This window comes from Pteronotus mesoamericanus, unplaced genomic scaffold (assembly GCF_021234165.1).
Source record: "Pteronotus mesoamericanus isolate MK-2021 breed Mesoamerican mustached bat unplaced genomic scaffold, CSHL_Meso_final contig_164, whole genome shotgun sequence".
Lineage (NCBI taxonomy): Eukaryota > Metazoa > Chordata > Mammalia > Chiroptera > Mormoopidae > Pteronotus > Pteronotus mesoamericanus.
In genome coordinates, this window is record NW_026555065.1 from 28949184 (window position 1) to 28965377 (window position 16194).

Here is a 16194-nt window from a genome sequence, read left to right on the forward strand (position 1 = left end):
ACACCCTAACCACTAGATGTGACTGTATTTGGAGATAGGGCATTTAAGGAGATAATTAAGGCTAAATGAAGTAATAAGTTGGGGCCCTTATCAAATAAGACTTGTGCCCTCATAAGAAGAGGAAGAGCCACCAGGATTGTGTATGAACAGAGGAAAGGGCAGGTGAAGACAAAGCTAGAAGGTAGCCAGCCATCTACCAGCCAGGAAGAGAGGCTTCACCAGAAGCCAACCCTCCTGGCACCTTGATCTTGGACTTCTGTGGTCCAAGAAAATAAATTTCTATTGTTGAAGCTACCCAGTATGTGCTATTATGTTACAGTAGCCTAAGCAAACTACTAGAAAATTTTTTCCCATGTTGGACATCCTGGCCGAAGATTCACGGTCTACCAACTTACCAGCCTTTGCATAAGAAGAGTATCTTCCCAAATAGTTCTGACAAAAATTCTGTATCAAAAGAATATCTTCTCATACAGTTCTGAAAACATTTTAGGGAGGTCCTAGTCTGGCCAGGCCTGAAGACTGAAGCATGTTATGCCTACCATAGATACTAATCAATATTATTGAGTGGGAGAGGAGCAACTCTCCAAAGGAAGGAAACAAAATGGCATAAACATCATACCCAATGAGCTAGAACCAGAGAAAATTATGGTAGTTTTTAGGAGGACCAGTCATTGGAGGGCTCCAAATTCTAGTCCAGGAGTTTCATTTGATTTAGTAGGCCCTGAGAAAGACTTAAAAAGAACTATAACTTGACTCAAACAAAACTGGGAGACAAGAATAAGAATATTTGGATGGTGATAACGTGTGATTGGTCAAAATTTTTCCAGGACTTCTGATCAAGATGGAGGCATAGGTAAACATGCTTTGCCTCTTTGTGCAAACACAAAAGAATTACAACTAGACCTTGAAACAAATAACACCCAGAACTGTCAAAAATCAAGCTGTATGGAAGTCTAACGACCAGAATTTAAAAAAACTGCATTCATCCAGGTGGGCCATGCTACTAAGACAGGGAGTCAAAGCAGTTCTACCTAATACACAGAAACAAACACAGGGAGGCTGCCAAATGGAGAAGACAAAGAAATATGGACCAAATGAAAGAACAGAACAAAACTCCAAGAAAAGAACTAAACAAAACAGAGATAGCCAACCTATTAAATACAGAGTTCAAAACACTGGTGATCAGGATGCTCAAAGAACTCATTGAGTACAGCAACAATATAAAGGAATAAATGAAGGTTCCACTATGTGAAATAAAGAAAAATCTCCAGGGAACCAACAGTGGAGGGATTAAGCCAGGATTCAAATCAACGATTTGTAATACGAGGAAGACATAAGCATTTAACCAGAACAGCAAGAAGGAAAAAGAATTTTTTTAAAATGAGGATAGTATAAGATGCCTCTAGGACATCTCTAAATGTATCAACATCCAAATCATAGGGATGCCAGAGGAGAAAGGGAAGAGCAAGAATCTGAAAACTTATTTGAAAAAATAATGAAAGAAAACTTCCTTAATTTGGTAAAGGAAATAGACATGGAAGTCCAGGAAGCACAGAAATTCCCAGGCAAGTTTGGACCAAAAAAGAACCACACCAAGACACATCATAATCAAAACGCCAAAGTTTAAAGATAAAGAGAGAATCTTAAAAGCAGCAAGAGAAAAGTAGAGAGTTACCTACAAAGGAGTTCCCATAAGACTGTCAGCTGATTTCTCAAAAGAAACTTTGCAAGCAAGAAGGGACTGGCAAGAAGTATTCAAAGCGATGAAAAGCAACAACTACAACCTAGATTACTCTATCCAGCACAGCTATCATTTAGAATAGAAGGGCAGATAAAGTGCTTCCCAGACAAGGAAAAGCTAAAGGAGTTCATCATCATCAAGCCATTTATACATGAAATGTTAAAGGGACTTATTTAAGAAAAAGAAGATCAAAACTATGAACGTTAAAGTGGCAACAAATTCACAGCTATCAACAACTGAGTCTAAAAAAACAAACTAAGCAAACAAGAAGAACAGGAATAGAATCATAGACATGTACGTCATTTGGAGGATTATCAGCTGGGAGGAGGAAGGGGGAGAATAGAGGAAAAGGTACAGGGATTAAGAAGAATAAATGGTAGGTGCAAAATAGACAGGGTGATGTTAAGAATAGTATAGAAAATGGAGAAGATAAAGAACTTACATGGATGATCCATGGACATGAATTAAGGTGGGGATTGCTGGAGGGAATGGGAGTACTGAGCAGAGGGGGACAAATGGGAAAAAATTGGGACAACTGTAATAGCATAATCAATAAAATATATTTAAAAAGTATTTTTCCAGACTCCAGTGTGACTCAGGGACCCAGGTACCCAGTACCTTCTATATGACCAATTCAGCCAAATGTTTAAAAGGAAACAGTAAGTCAGATTCGCTTTAAGATTAATATGCTAAAAATACTATAAATATTTCCTAAGTAACTGATAGGTAGGAAAGAAATTTTTAGTCTTTTAGGTCTAAAACAGCACAGGTTGTCTATATTCATCTTAAGGTCTTCCAGGCTCATTATTCAAGGAATCTCTCCTTCAGCAGAGCTTGGCTGTTACTATGGCAACCAAATTCACATTTAAAAGACACAGGAAAAAAGCTCTTGGGGAGATTACACAAACACACTGTTGGTCACTGGTGAGCCTGATGCTAGAAGATGTTTCTTGCAGTTCACTCATCAAGAGATGCAAGAAGGGTTGACTAGAATGAAAAAGAGCTTCAGTTCAATTACAGCTCTCTGAGTCCTTAGGTTCTGGGTTCTCTCCCCTGTCTGGGTCAAGTGAGAGTTAAGCCGGTGTGTTCCTCCATTGTGTTGTTTGCTTATCGCTCTACCACAGGAATCAGGGTTGGAGAGGGAAGGCAGAAAGAAAACAAACCCAAGGGCATGTTGCGATGAAGCTGAATTTAAAATGTGGCCTTAAAAATAAATAAGTAAAATAAAATGTGGCCTTAATTGTAGATGAAAAATGTACTCAGGAATCAAGTTTAAGCAAGGAGTTGAGTGAACAGGTTTAGTGTTTAACACAGAAAGATGACTTGAATAACTTTGGAAATACTTTTGGATCATGACAGGGTAGGCATCATGTAGGGTAGGATATGACAGAGAAGACATCATGGAGGAAATTTAAAAGCAAACCTGCCTTAGGCAAAATAGTAAAATTCTCCCAAGACACCTTTAACTCTAGGATCTACACTTTGGACTTCTTTTAGTGTCTTCCACCCACTGTTGGCTACTCAGGACATTCCCCCTACCTCTCCTATTATAATGACCCCTACCTGTCCTTTGCTCGTTGTTGTCCTCAAGAGCAGACTAACATTCAATCTGAGACCTGAAGGGTGGAAAAAGAAGGCTGTGGAAATAACACCTGCAAAGACTTGCAGGTAGAAGTGTCTGTCATGTTCAAAGAAGTGAGAATAGCCGAGCAGATGGACAGAGATGGGGGGCTGGGGAGAGAGTAAGTGACCCTGGAGACATGCTCACAATACCCATCCTATGGGCCTTTAGACCAGAAGAAGTTTGAATTCTGTTCTGTGACAGAATGATGCTGAAGGGTTTTAAGCATGGAAATACAGAACATACATATTAAAAGCTCGTTCTAGGTTATCTGTGGGGACTGGGTTAGAAAAGCAAGAGTAGAGGCAAGTGAGAGGCTCTTACTCCGGCACAGGAGGGAGACACTGGGGCATGGAACCGAAGGAAGTGCAGAGGCGGAGAGAAGTTCAGACAAAGTTGACATGGCTTCCATAAGCAGCAATGACCGGATGCGCGGGTCAGTAGGATGGGGCAAGCAAGAAGAGGGCTGCTGCCTTGAGTGGATATGTGTTTTTTAGGAAATTCAGATTTCAAGGTGATTCAAACACACGTCCAGTCCTACATTGGAAAAGAGGCATCACTGAAAGGTGGGGTTTGCTCTTGGTCTTGAAAAATGTTAAGGGTTTGCTGGGAGAAAGGGGAGTAGACAGAATGAGTAACAGTGGTTTAATGGACAGGAAGGTGGTGAGGAGACCTGACTAGAGTAGGTGGTGTGTATTGGGATGCAGCAATCAGGTCAACCGGGTAAGGCTAGAGCACGGGTTTTTGAAACACAGATGTGCTGTGTTCTTGCTTATAAAACACACGTGATGGTAGAACTGCCCCAAAATTGCCGTGAGGACTAAATGGGATAAAGTTAATCGTATGCTCAGGACTTGACACATAGTAAGGCCTTAATTAACATTCTATAATCACTGTTATTAATATTCTTGTGTTTATAAATAGTATATAATATACAATGATACATTATGCACACACATGCAGTTCACTCATCAGCTCTATGTGCAATAGATGCAAGAATAGATGATTAGGAGGATAAAGAGCTCCAGTTCAAGTAGAGCTCTCTGACTCCTTGTGGTTCTGGGTCTTGACCCCTGCCTGGGAAGGGGGGCTCTGTGTGTGTGTGTGTGTGTGTGTGTGTGTGTGTGTGTGTATTGTGAAAGAAGTGAAAGACAAGTCTGGGAATTTGGATTTGATAAGTGAGAATATGTGTTTTTTGATGACATTTCTAGAGAAGAGAAGTGGTCCATTGAATGATATTTACATAAGGTAAATTTCAGCATTTGGGTCCAAAATAGTCCAGAGAGCACAGGTCCTCACTGAAAGACTAGTCAAGAGCAACTAGAGAATTTAGAGAGCACATACTCCAAAGGCCAAGAATATAGAGCTAGGTTTCCTTCATCTGCCAAAGGAGAGACTGATCTCAATAAATGCATGAACTACGAAAATGTATGACTTCATGATAGAGGTTTTAAAGAGATTAATTAATAATCACTTGCCCTTACATTACAGGGTCTTTAAAAAAAAAAAAATCTAAATTGGCTTCCTGAGTTCTCAGTGCAGGAAGTTCTTTTCATGCCACTTTGAGCCTAGTCTCCAGTTGAAGGAACTTATTTTAAAACTGCTTAAACCTTAAAGGGTAGCCACATTTTCTTTTATACCCATTAGCCCACAGTATCAATTCTATTGTGTTATAATAACTGGTTTGATTTTTAATACATAAAAGGGAGCTCTGTCACTGAAATGTAATAGGAGGATTCCAGTTTTTAAAAAGAAAACTGTAGGTTGGCAGGGTGAGAGATTCAGTAGGAAGAACTTGATAAGCGCTTACTTTAAATATAATTCTTAATAGGGAGAATACAAAAAACAAAAAATATATCCACACTCTAAGAGAATGAAACATGATCTGAGGAGTCAAAAATCTGCCACAGTATGGTGCACATGTTCAATGGGAGCCACTATCAGCTGGGTCCCCACTGGATTAGAATGAGCAGGGCCCCTGCAGACATGAAGCATGAATGAGAAATGAAGTGTTAGGTCAACCCCTGAGATTGTGTTTGTTACCATTGCACAATCTAGCTCTGGACACTCACCGCCCCCCTCCACCCCCAGGATTTCACCTTGTTTTAGGGCTCTGAGATGATGTTATGTCAGCTGAATTATACACTTAAAATAATAAATGTAATCCATAATTTTTATTTTAGTTGGGACTGTTTTTCTGGGTGACCAATGGAAATCTATGATTGGGTAATTTTATTCTACTTTTTGAGGGTGAGGGGAGTTTTGTTTTTCTTGGGCATATAAATGAAATAGGAAATCTATCTGATGTTACTCCAGTTATGTTTTGTTGGTTCAACATGTGAGAAGGATGCTAAGAAAGTGAAAGTGAAGGATTTCATCCAGGTTATTTGCTTTAGTCTATGCCCAAAGTTTGCACCCAAACCTGCCTTAACATAGAATTATATTACCTTAGCCATTGCCAGGTGGCTTAGTTGGTTGGAGCATCTTCCCATGCACCGAGAAGTTACAGGTTCGATTCCCTGTTAGTGCACATATCTAGGTTTTCGGTTTTTATCCCTGGTTTGGGAGGCAACTGATTGATGTTTCTCTCTATTTTCCTGCCCCTCTCCCCTAACTCTGCTCTCTCTAAAATCAATTAAAAAATCCTTGGGAGGATTAAAATATATACACATATATATTTATTTAAAAAAAAAAACTTCAAGATATGTGTAGAGGGTACAATTCAACTGTTTTTAGTATATTTACAGATAAGTGTCACCATCACCACAATTTTAGAACATTTTCACCACCTCAAAAAAGAAACCTTATACTTTTTAGTTCTTAGTCATCTGTACCCCCATCTAGAAGGACTTTGGTGGAATTTTCTGGCTGTATATACCTTCTCCCCAGGGAAGAGTAAAATTATGACTTTTGTCTTAATACAGCCCTCTATTGCAAGAAAAACAAGGAAAATGATTGGGGCCTTTGTTCATGTGATTCCTTCTACATGGCCTCTTTCTTCCTCATGTCGGAGAACCTCACTTACACCAGGAAGCCTTCTTGAGACGCCCCATCTAAGTTGGACTCCTGCCTTGCCACTCTTGGTTCATTCTCTTCATATCATAAATATTTTTTGTTTTCATATAACATTGTATATGTATAATTTACATGCAATAAAATGTGCTCTTTTTAAGCATGCAATTCAATGAGTTTTGACAAATGTATATATGCAGTAAACAAAACCCCAAATGAAAACATAGCACATTTCATAACCCACCAAATTTCCTCCTGCTCTTCCAATTTCAATCTGCTCTACCTCAATGCCAGACAACTCTCACTGTCCCCATACATTACTTTTGTCTGTTCTGCAATTTCATACTAATCATAATTCAAATTATTTGTTTGCTTATATATTTTTTTCTGTCTCTATTGCTAGACTTTTATTAAATCACATTTTTTTTTCTGGCATGGAGAGTCCGGCATGGATCCAGAGAGTGTCAGAATGGAGATCCCAAATCATTCTATTATTCAGCTTTGATTTAAAAAAATTGAAGCATCTAAATGTTTAAGGGTAGGACTTCCAGGCAAGAAGGCGGCATAGGCAGACATGGCCCACCTCTTTGCACAACCACATCAAAATTACAACTAAAATATGAAACAACCATTTATCAGAACTGTCAGAAATCAAATTGAATGGAAGTCTGACAACTATGGAATTAAAGAAACCACATCCATCCAAACTTGTAGGAGGGGCATGGACCCAGAATGGGCTGGTCCCTTGCCCATGTGTGGTGGATAAAAATTTGGGAAGGGTATCTCGGGAGTGAGGAGTCCTAGCTGCACACCAGGTCCTCCAGCCCAGGGTTCCAGTGCCAGGAAGATAAGTCCCCATAACTTATGATGGCAAAAACCAGCAGGGATTGAGTCAGTGGAAGAAATTGCTGGAACCCCAAGCAGTTCCTCTTAAAAAACTCACACATGGACTCACCTACTCAGACTCACTCCTTCTGAGCTCCAGCATCAGGGTAGAAGTTTGAAAGACACAAGTGGTATAAGGGGAAAAACTGAAGTGCCTGGCATCAAGGCATTGTCGCTTTTCTAAACCCTCCTTCCACAGAGCCAGTGATCTGGTGCTATATCTGAGTCTCTATCAAACTGGCTAACTCGGTTTGACCTACCTTGGCGATCGCCAGAGACTCTGCCCCATCCAACTTACAGGACCACCCAAGTTGCTTTTCCATATGAATGGCTGGTCTTATCTCATGCTTCACAACTTCTTAAATCCTATCACACAAGCAATACCTGGCCTCAGTGAGCCCCAGGCCCAGCTCTAGCAGCAGCCAGCCTAGATTCACAGCTTGACTTTGTCTGAGAATCTCCAAGCTCAGCAAAAGTAGCAGCCATCTCAGATTGCTTTATAGTTCTCGAAGGGTGGCCCGAGGCAAAACGCAGGTGGGACTGATTTGGGCCTGCACCACCTGGGAAATGCTAGAGCCAGCGCACTCAGTGGACAGCTACAGACCATGTCGGAGCACCACCACCCTGCCCCTGCACAGCTTATGTTACATGGAGGACAGAGGTTGGTGGTCAGTGGTCACAGCCAATCTTTGCAGCTGACTGGCCTGGGTAAATCCCTCCCATTGATCTGCCAACAGCAACCAAGCCTCAACTACGAGCGGAGGGTGTGCTCAGTCCACATGAAGCGTGCACCTCTAGTACCTGGCTTGGGTGATAAGGGAGGCTATGCCACTGGACCCTACTGGACACATACTACATTAAGCCACACTACCAAGACATGGAGTTAAAACAGTTCTACCTGATACATAGAAACAAATACAGGAAGGCTGCTGAAATGAGGAGACAAAGAAACATTGCTCAAATGAAAGAACAAATCAAAACTCCAGAAAAGAGCTAAAGGAAATGGAAATAAGCAATGTATCAGACGCAGAGTTCAAAACACTGTTTATAAGGATGTTCAAGGAACTCAATGAGGACCTCAGTAGCATAAAAAAAAGATTCAGTCAGAAATGAAGAATACACTAATTAAAATAAAGTACAACTTACAGGAAAACAACAGTAGAGTGGATGAAGCCAAGAATCAAATCAATGATATGGAACACAAGGAAGCAAAAAACAACCAATCAGAGCAACAAGAAGAAAAAAAAAAAGGAGGACAGTATAAGCAGCCTCTGGAACAGCTTCAAGAGGTCCAATATTCGCATCATAATGGTGTCCAGAAAGAGAAGAGAAAGAGCAAGAAATTGGAAATCTATTTGAAAAAATAATGGAAGAAAACCTCCTTCATTTGGTGAAGGAAATAGACATGCAACTCCAGGAAGCACAGAGAGTCTCAAACAAGATAAATACAAAAAGGCCCACTCTAAGACACATCATAATTAAAATGCCAAAGGTTAAGGATAAAGAGAGAATCTTAAAAGCAGTAAGAGAAACAATTAGTTACCTACAGGGGAATTCCCATAAGGTTGTCAGCTGATTTCTCAAAAGAAACTTTTTTGCAGGCTTGAAGGGATTGGTAACAAATATTCAAAGTCATGAAAGGCAGAGACTTACAGCCAAGATTACTCTACCCAGCAAAGCTATCATTTAGATTGGAAGGGCAGATAAAGACCTTCCCAGACAAGAAAAAGCTAAAGATGTTCATCATCACCAAGCCTTTATTATATGAAATGGTAAAGGGACTAATTAAAGAAAAAGATCAAAACTATGAACAATAAAATGGCAATAAAGACACACCTATCAACAACTGAATCTAAAAAACAAACTGAGAAAATAACAGAGATAGAATCATGGATAGGGAGAGTATCTTGATGGTTGACAGATGGAAGCAGGGTATGGGACAGTGGGTGAAGAGGTGAGGGGATTAAGAAGTACGAATGGGTAGTTACAGAATAGCCATGGGGATGTAAAATACAATTTAGGAAGTAGAGTAGCCAAAGAACTTCTATGCGTGACCCATGGACATGAACAACAGTTGGGGGTTTGCCTGAGGGAGTGGGGGGTGCTGGGGGAGAAGGGCAAAATCAGGACAAGTGGAATAGCATAATCATAAAATACCATTAAAATTAAATGAATATTTCAAGACTAACAGTGAGGACTGTATTGCAGGGGGTTAACAAATAGGAGTCTTTTGCTTTTTCATCATCTCTGCCCTCACCACAGTGTTACCTTTTCATCACCACAGTGTCAAAGGTAAACCTGCGTGGTGGGTAATAGGGGTCACATTGCTTTGCCTTTGGGTAAAGTGTGTTATCATTTTAAAGAATGAATAAAAACAGTCTCATTCATTTATAAATGTTTTATAACTTTCAACTTCTTAGATAAACACATTTTTAAGGGCTAATCCCTGCCCTTGATAACAGGACATGGGATCAACTCAAGCCATATCTCCACTTCTGAAAACACACTTGAGATTTGTGTCCTATCAATAATGTCATATAGCTCTGTTACCTTTTTTAAATTCTCACCTGAGGTTATGTTTTATTGATTTTAGAGAGGGGGGCGGAGAGAGAGAGAAACATCTATGTGAGAGAGAAGCATCAATCCGTTGCCTCTGTTATGCACTCTGTGCTCCAAGCAGCTTAACCACCCAGCCAGGGCACTTTTTTGACAAAATATTTCTATTACCATAATATAATCAAACCTTACATCCCATACTTGTGAACTGTCATCTCTCAGTCACGCACGGGGAGGATGCTGTCGTGTTTGGCACCTCTACCTTATAGGTGGAGGAGCTGAGGTACAGAGACCCTTCCACAGGGGTTTTCCTTCCTTCCTTTTCACGCCTTTGTCTCCAGTTTGGCATCGCCCATCAGCCAAAGTTCTAAATTTCTTCCCCTCTCAACTATCTAGGGCACTATGAGAATTAACCTACTCACATAGATTACAGGGCCCCGGCTCTCATTAACCTTAATATTGAAAGAAATACAGCTTTTGCAGTGGGAAAAGTGGAAATGCTCTTCCACTCAGCACCAGTAGCAACATTTGCATTAACTGACGAAATGGGCTTCTCAGGAGGTAGTTCATCCAATGCAAATGCATGTTTACAGTCAGTGAAAATTTCACATATACAATACTGCTGAATTTGTGGGCCCCTTTGAAAGCATTGTACAGTTGCATTATTGAGGTCTTTTTAACAACAGATCAAGGCACTATCTATTTTGTACTTTCATGGTGTCTTTTGAATTAATGACTCGGTCCTGATATTCTCTCACCTTTTTTCCCATTGGGTACCTCATTGATATTTGTTGAAGCACTGACAAGTTGGCATTTCATTCTTAAATATTAAAGTTGAATGTACCCTATTCATCCTCTTTTTCAGAGGTCAGACCCTGTGCCTGCCCCGTGCTTGCTCAGGCCAGCCTTTGCTTTAATGGGATTTCAATGCTGAATGAATCTCCTCTTTGGGAGCTGTTGCTCTTGTTGAGACACTGAGTTTGGGAGGACAGTCGCTATTTGTGGGGATGCGAAAGGGAAAAGAGAATAGGATATAAATTCATAACCTGGGAGAGACAGAGAAATGCTCATGGACTGGCTTGAAATGCAGAGTAGGCAGAGACAGGAGGCAGGTGGTGAGGAAGCTGCTCAGAAGTAGCACTGACCATGACCTTTGGCTGGCAGTACTGTTTTTAGAAGCGAATGAACTTTTGTAAGAAAAGCTGGGCACATGTCCAGAACTCGTAACATGTGACGCTCTCTCATTTTGCTAAGCCCCCTTGCTAGGTGGAGATCAGACTTGACCAAGAAGCCTGGGAAGATTTCCATGACTTTTCTCTTCCATTCCTCTGAAAATGGTCACTGCCCTTTTCTTGACCCAGGCCAACAGGCAAATATTCCATTGCCCCAGAATAATTTGACACTGTTTGTAACTATGTTTTTCAAGCTGTGGGTCAAGAGCATTAAATGACTTTTCAAATCAGTTGAATAGGTTTCAAACAGCATTAAAAAAAATATCAAGCGGGGCAGGAAATACAATTACAGTATATAATGAGGCTAAATAATAGGTTGCAACATAAATTTTTTTAAAGATTTTATTTATTTTTAGAGAGAGAGGAAGGGAGGGAGGAATAGAGGGAGACAAACATTGATGCACGAGAGATATATCCATCAGTAGCCTCTCACACGCCCCGAACCGGGGACCTGGCCCGCAACCAGGCATGACTGGGAATCGAACTGGTGATCTTTCAGTTCACAGGCCAGTGCTCAATGCACTGAGCCACACCAGCCAGGGCCATAAAATGTTTTTGATGAGAAAAAGTTTGAACGTCACTGGTTTACAACAATCAATTTCTAAATATCCTTTTAAAAAACTTTTTATGGGAAAAAATATCAAATATACATAAAAGAAGTGACGATAATAAAATAGACCCTGTTGTATCCTCACCTAGTTTCCAAATTATCTTTTGTAGATAGTACAATCCTATTCATTTCCTTCCATAATTTCTTTTTATTTATTTGTCAATCTTGGCAAATGCAAGGGAGATTTCAGTCAAAACCAAAGTAATCCTTCCTGATGATTCAAGTTGTGAATGTTCCAGCTCAGTTGGGAGCCTTTGGAGAGGCTGCAGGAAATCACTGGGAAAAATAAGTTTGGAGGGAGAAGTGAGGAAAGCTTACAGATGCTCTGTGCACTGGCTCTGCACCTTTTCAGGCAGACAGTCACGACTGCCCCCTGGTTTAGTTCAGAAGCCTCCCTCCTCCATTCCCCTTTTACCCCATCCTCCTTAGAGAACACCTGTCCGGCTTCTTTGTTTTATAGATGAAGGATTTAAGCTCAACAGGTGGGAAATGAGTTACCAAGAGAGTGTCTCATTCAGTGCTGTCTCTTACAAGCCCCCATACGATGCCAGGAGCCTCTCAATGGCTTTCTTCTGCTTAAAAGACGAAAAACAAGTCCTGCGTGTAGCCTACAAGATCTAAATGGTCTGGCCTTGCCCCCTGTTCAGTCCCATCTCTCTTCCCCGTCCCCTGGCGCCTGCCCTCTGCACGCCGCTCTGCTGCCAGGCTTCTGCCTATGCTGGTCCCTGCATTGAGGGCTGCCTTCCTCCCCACGCCTGCATTCCCCTGCCATCCCTACTGAACTTACCACAGTTATAACTTATGTTTTGGTGAATAATTATTTCATTAATATCTGACTTTCCTGAAGACAGTTCTGTGGTGACAGGAACCTTGTCTGTTTCTATTCCTTGTGTCATCTTCCACGCTAACACCAGGCCTGCCATTCAGAAGGTATTAAATCTCAGATACAAGAAAAATTTCTTCGTACTACTCCTCAACTCTCTTCTCTGTTTTTCTTCCACTCTCCTGCAATTGGTGTCTATTCTTCTAGCACATGGGTCTGTGTTTTTTATACATTTACTGAATATCCACATATCTACTAAATATCCTTGTAGAAAGTGCAGGCCATTGTTTCCTCTGTTTAACATTTACACAAATGGAGTCATATTCTACTTATCCTCCAGTATCCTGCTAACCTGCTTTTTTCATTCAACACTTAGTTTTTGAGATCTGTTCTTACTGAGATACACACACACAGACTATTTCATTTACTTTTTTAAAAGATTTTATTTATTTATTTTTTAGAGAAGGGAAGGGAAGGAGAAAGAGAGGGAGAGAAACATCACTGTGTGGTCGCATCTCACATTCTCCCTGCTGGAGACCTGGCCTACAATCCAGGCATGTGCCCTAGACTGGGAATTGAACCAGCAACCCTTTGGTTCACAGGCCTGCACTCAGTCCACTGAGCCACACCAGGTAGGGCAATCTCTTTCACTTTTAACTACTAGATAGTATGCTGTTGAATGAACAATCACATTTTGATATTTCTATCATTGAATTTTGTGATTTTTATTTACTTTTTTAAAATTTTGTCTGTTTCCTTTTCTTTCTTTACTGACAATATGGACCAAATGTTTGTGTTGTGTCCTCCCCGAATTCATATGTGGAACTCCTACTCTCCAATGTATTTGGAGATGATACCTTTGGTTCATTAGAATTAGGTGAAGTCATGAGGGTGGGACCCTCATGATGGGATTAGTACCCTTATAAGAGGAGAAACCAGAGAGCTTGCTTTCTCTGTTTCTCTTCTTTGTGAGGATACAACAAAAAGGTGACTGACAGCAATCTGGGGTGGGAGCCTTCACTAGGAACTGAAGTGGCTGGCACCTTGGTCTTGGACTTGTAAGAACTGTGAGAAAATAAATTTTTGTTGGTTAAGCCATCCAGCCTATGATATTTTGTATGACAGCTTGAGCAGACTAAGACACTGACTTCTTTTGAATTGACGTCTTCTCTATTAGATTCTTCTCTAGAAGTTTGGTTTTTTTTTTTCCTCTACAAGCCTGGAAGTTTTACATTCCATTTTTATTCTTACTGTGTTTCCTCTTAAACATTTAATATGTATTTAACTCAACATAATCTGAAATTGATCTCTATTCACTTCCTGTTATGTTTGTCTTGTTTAATCCCTGCTCACCTACATTAAGTATTTACAGTAGATACTCACATTTATAAATAAGAATGTCTTTTTAATAACGTTTTCCTCATATCCCAATGTCCCACTCTGCGGTTTCTTTCTTCATTGACTGATAATTCTTTGAAATTATTTCAGCAAAGGTCTGTGAGAAGGAAACCCTTTCATTCTTTGTCTCAAAAAAATTTTTTTAGTACTCTCTCTTTAATATAGTTGCACATATAGATGTAATTAAAATAACTACAAGGCAGTGCTTATATTTGAAAGAAAAAACTACTGAGAGTTTCCTTTAGCTACTTGCATATTCTGATTTTTCTAAGCTGAATGTTAATTGTGTAATTTCTCAAATCTTAAAATATACAGCTCTGGCTGGTGTGGCTCAGTGGATTGAGTGCCAGCCTGCAAACCAAAGGGTTGTCGGTTCGATTCCCAGTCAAGGGACATGCCTGGGGCACGTGAGAGGTAACCACACATTGATGCTTCTCTCCCTCTCTGTCTCTTCCCTTCCCCTCTCTCTAGAAATAAATAAAATCTTTATAAAAAACTTAAAAAATACAAAAGATGTGAAATACTTTAATCATTGCTCCTCGAATAAATGCCAAATCTTCCTGTATTCTGATCATGTTTCTGCAAGATTTTTGTCAAGCAAACCATTGAAGAAGATACTGTTGCCAGGACACCATACACATAATCATAGTTAGAATGAGGGGTCCCTCATTCTAGACTCATGCTTCAGCCTTTATTTACACAACTTCAATGCAAGTATGCATTTAATCCTGCTTTCTGCTTAGCATTAGAAATTCCCCTTCCCAGTGATGGAATGTAGTATCTCCCTTCATGCAAAACTTGAAGCCGGAGGGTGCAAGAATCATAGCTGGTACCTCTGCATCTGGGATGTATGGCTACATCTCTTTTATGCTTTCAAAGCAGGGTCCCCCCCCGCCTTAATGCAAGCGATGCTCCAATTGGCCTTGAAAACAGCATCTGTGCACGGGATGGAAATCCAGAGCACAACCCAGTTCCCCTCCAGAGTCACTAGATTTCAGAGGACAGCAGTAAAAATTAGATTCCTACAGAGAGATCACAACCAGTGACATGGCGCTAACATCATTTTTCTAGCTGCTTGGAGAGCCGGTCAGCTTGAGAAATCTGAATTCTGTTCACACAGAACTTTAGTCAGTCAATTAGTCCATGCTGCTATTTTATTTTTAGCAGATTATGTTTGGATTCTTGTTTTCTCTTGGGTTTAGTTTTAAAAATTTTTCCCTGGCTCCTATCATATTGCATTTTGCAGATCATATGGTCTTCAAATTAGCTTCTCCTCCTCATATTTGTATCCAGTAGATTTCTTTAACACACACACACACACACACACACACACACACACACACACACACACACACAAAACACTCCTGACATGAAAACCCATTTGATGATGTGCACCTCCAAACTGGCCATGAGAAATCCAACAGAAGGCAGACATTTTACCTTGTATTCAGTACAGATATATCATTTTCAGGATTCTCTTCTTGAAAAACACCAATGAAAGCTTCAACATAAAAATTAACATTGTGGGACCCCTGCATCACAGATGGGGGAGCACACGCATTTCCTCAATTTCCCTTCAGAAATATATCTAGTAAGACAGAAAAAGGATTTTTAAGAAGACATAATCTATAAAGGTAAAGCGACTAGAAAACTGGAAAGCAGACAGACAAGTGATAGTCACTAAGCAGTCAGCTGTAGAAAAAACCCAGCAGCAGCTACGTTACTTAGCAGACACCTGCCTCCCCTCCTCACCCCACCCCCGCCCCACCTTAAGAACAAGGAATGATGAGAAGGTAAGAATGTAGTTAAAATCAGGATGATTGTTTAAAAATCTATTTAAGAAGAAATTAAAATTCTGTATTTCCTTTTTCCTGTATACAGCCAAGCAACGGCCTTTTCCTCCATCCTGGCAGAAAACTGGCTAGCTGGCTGGCCTCAGGAGACCGTCCCAGGATGACAGGCACACTAGCCATAGTGGACGGTAGGGAGACAGTATTGTCAACGGAGTGATAAGTGACTTTTGCACTCGGACTCTTGAAACCACCAGCCCACTTTCTCCCACTGGCACCCAAAATGTTGGAAGCCAGGACTGCACCCTCTAGGCAGGAGACTGGTGGCTTCCTACTTGCAGAATCTGAACAGCCGAGCAAGATACTCTCTACCAGGATTTCTCAACCAAAACTACTGCAGTCTTGGCCAGGATGACTCTTTGCTGTGAGGGGCTGCCCTGTGCACTGTAAGGTGTTGGGCAGCATCCCTGACCCTTGCCCACCTGGTGCCAGTAGCATCGCTGACACTGCAGCCCATAGTCAGCAG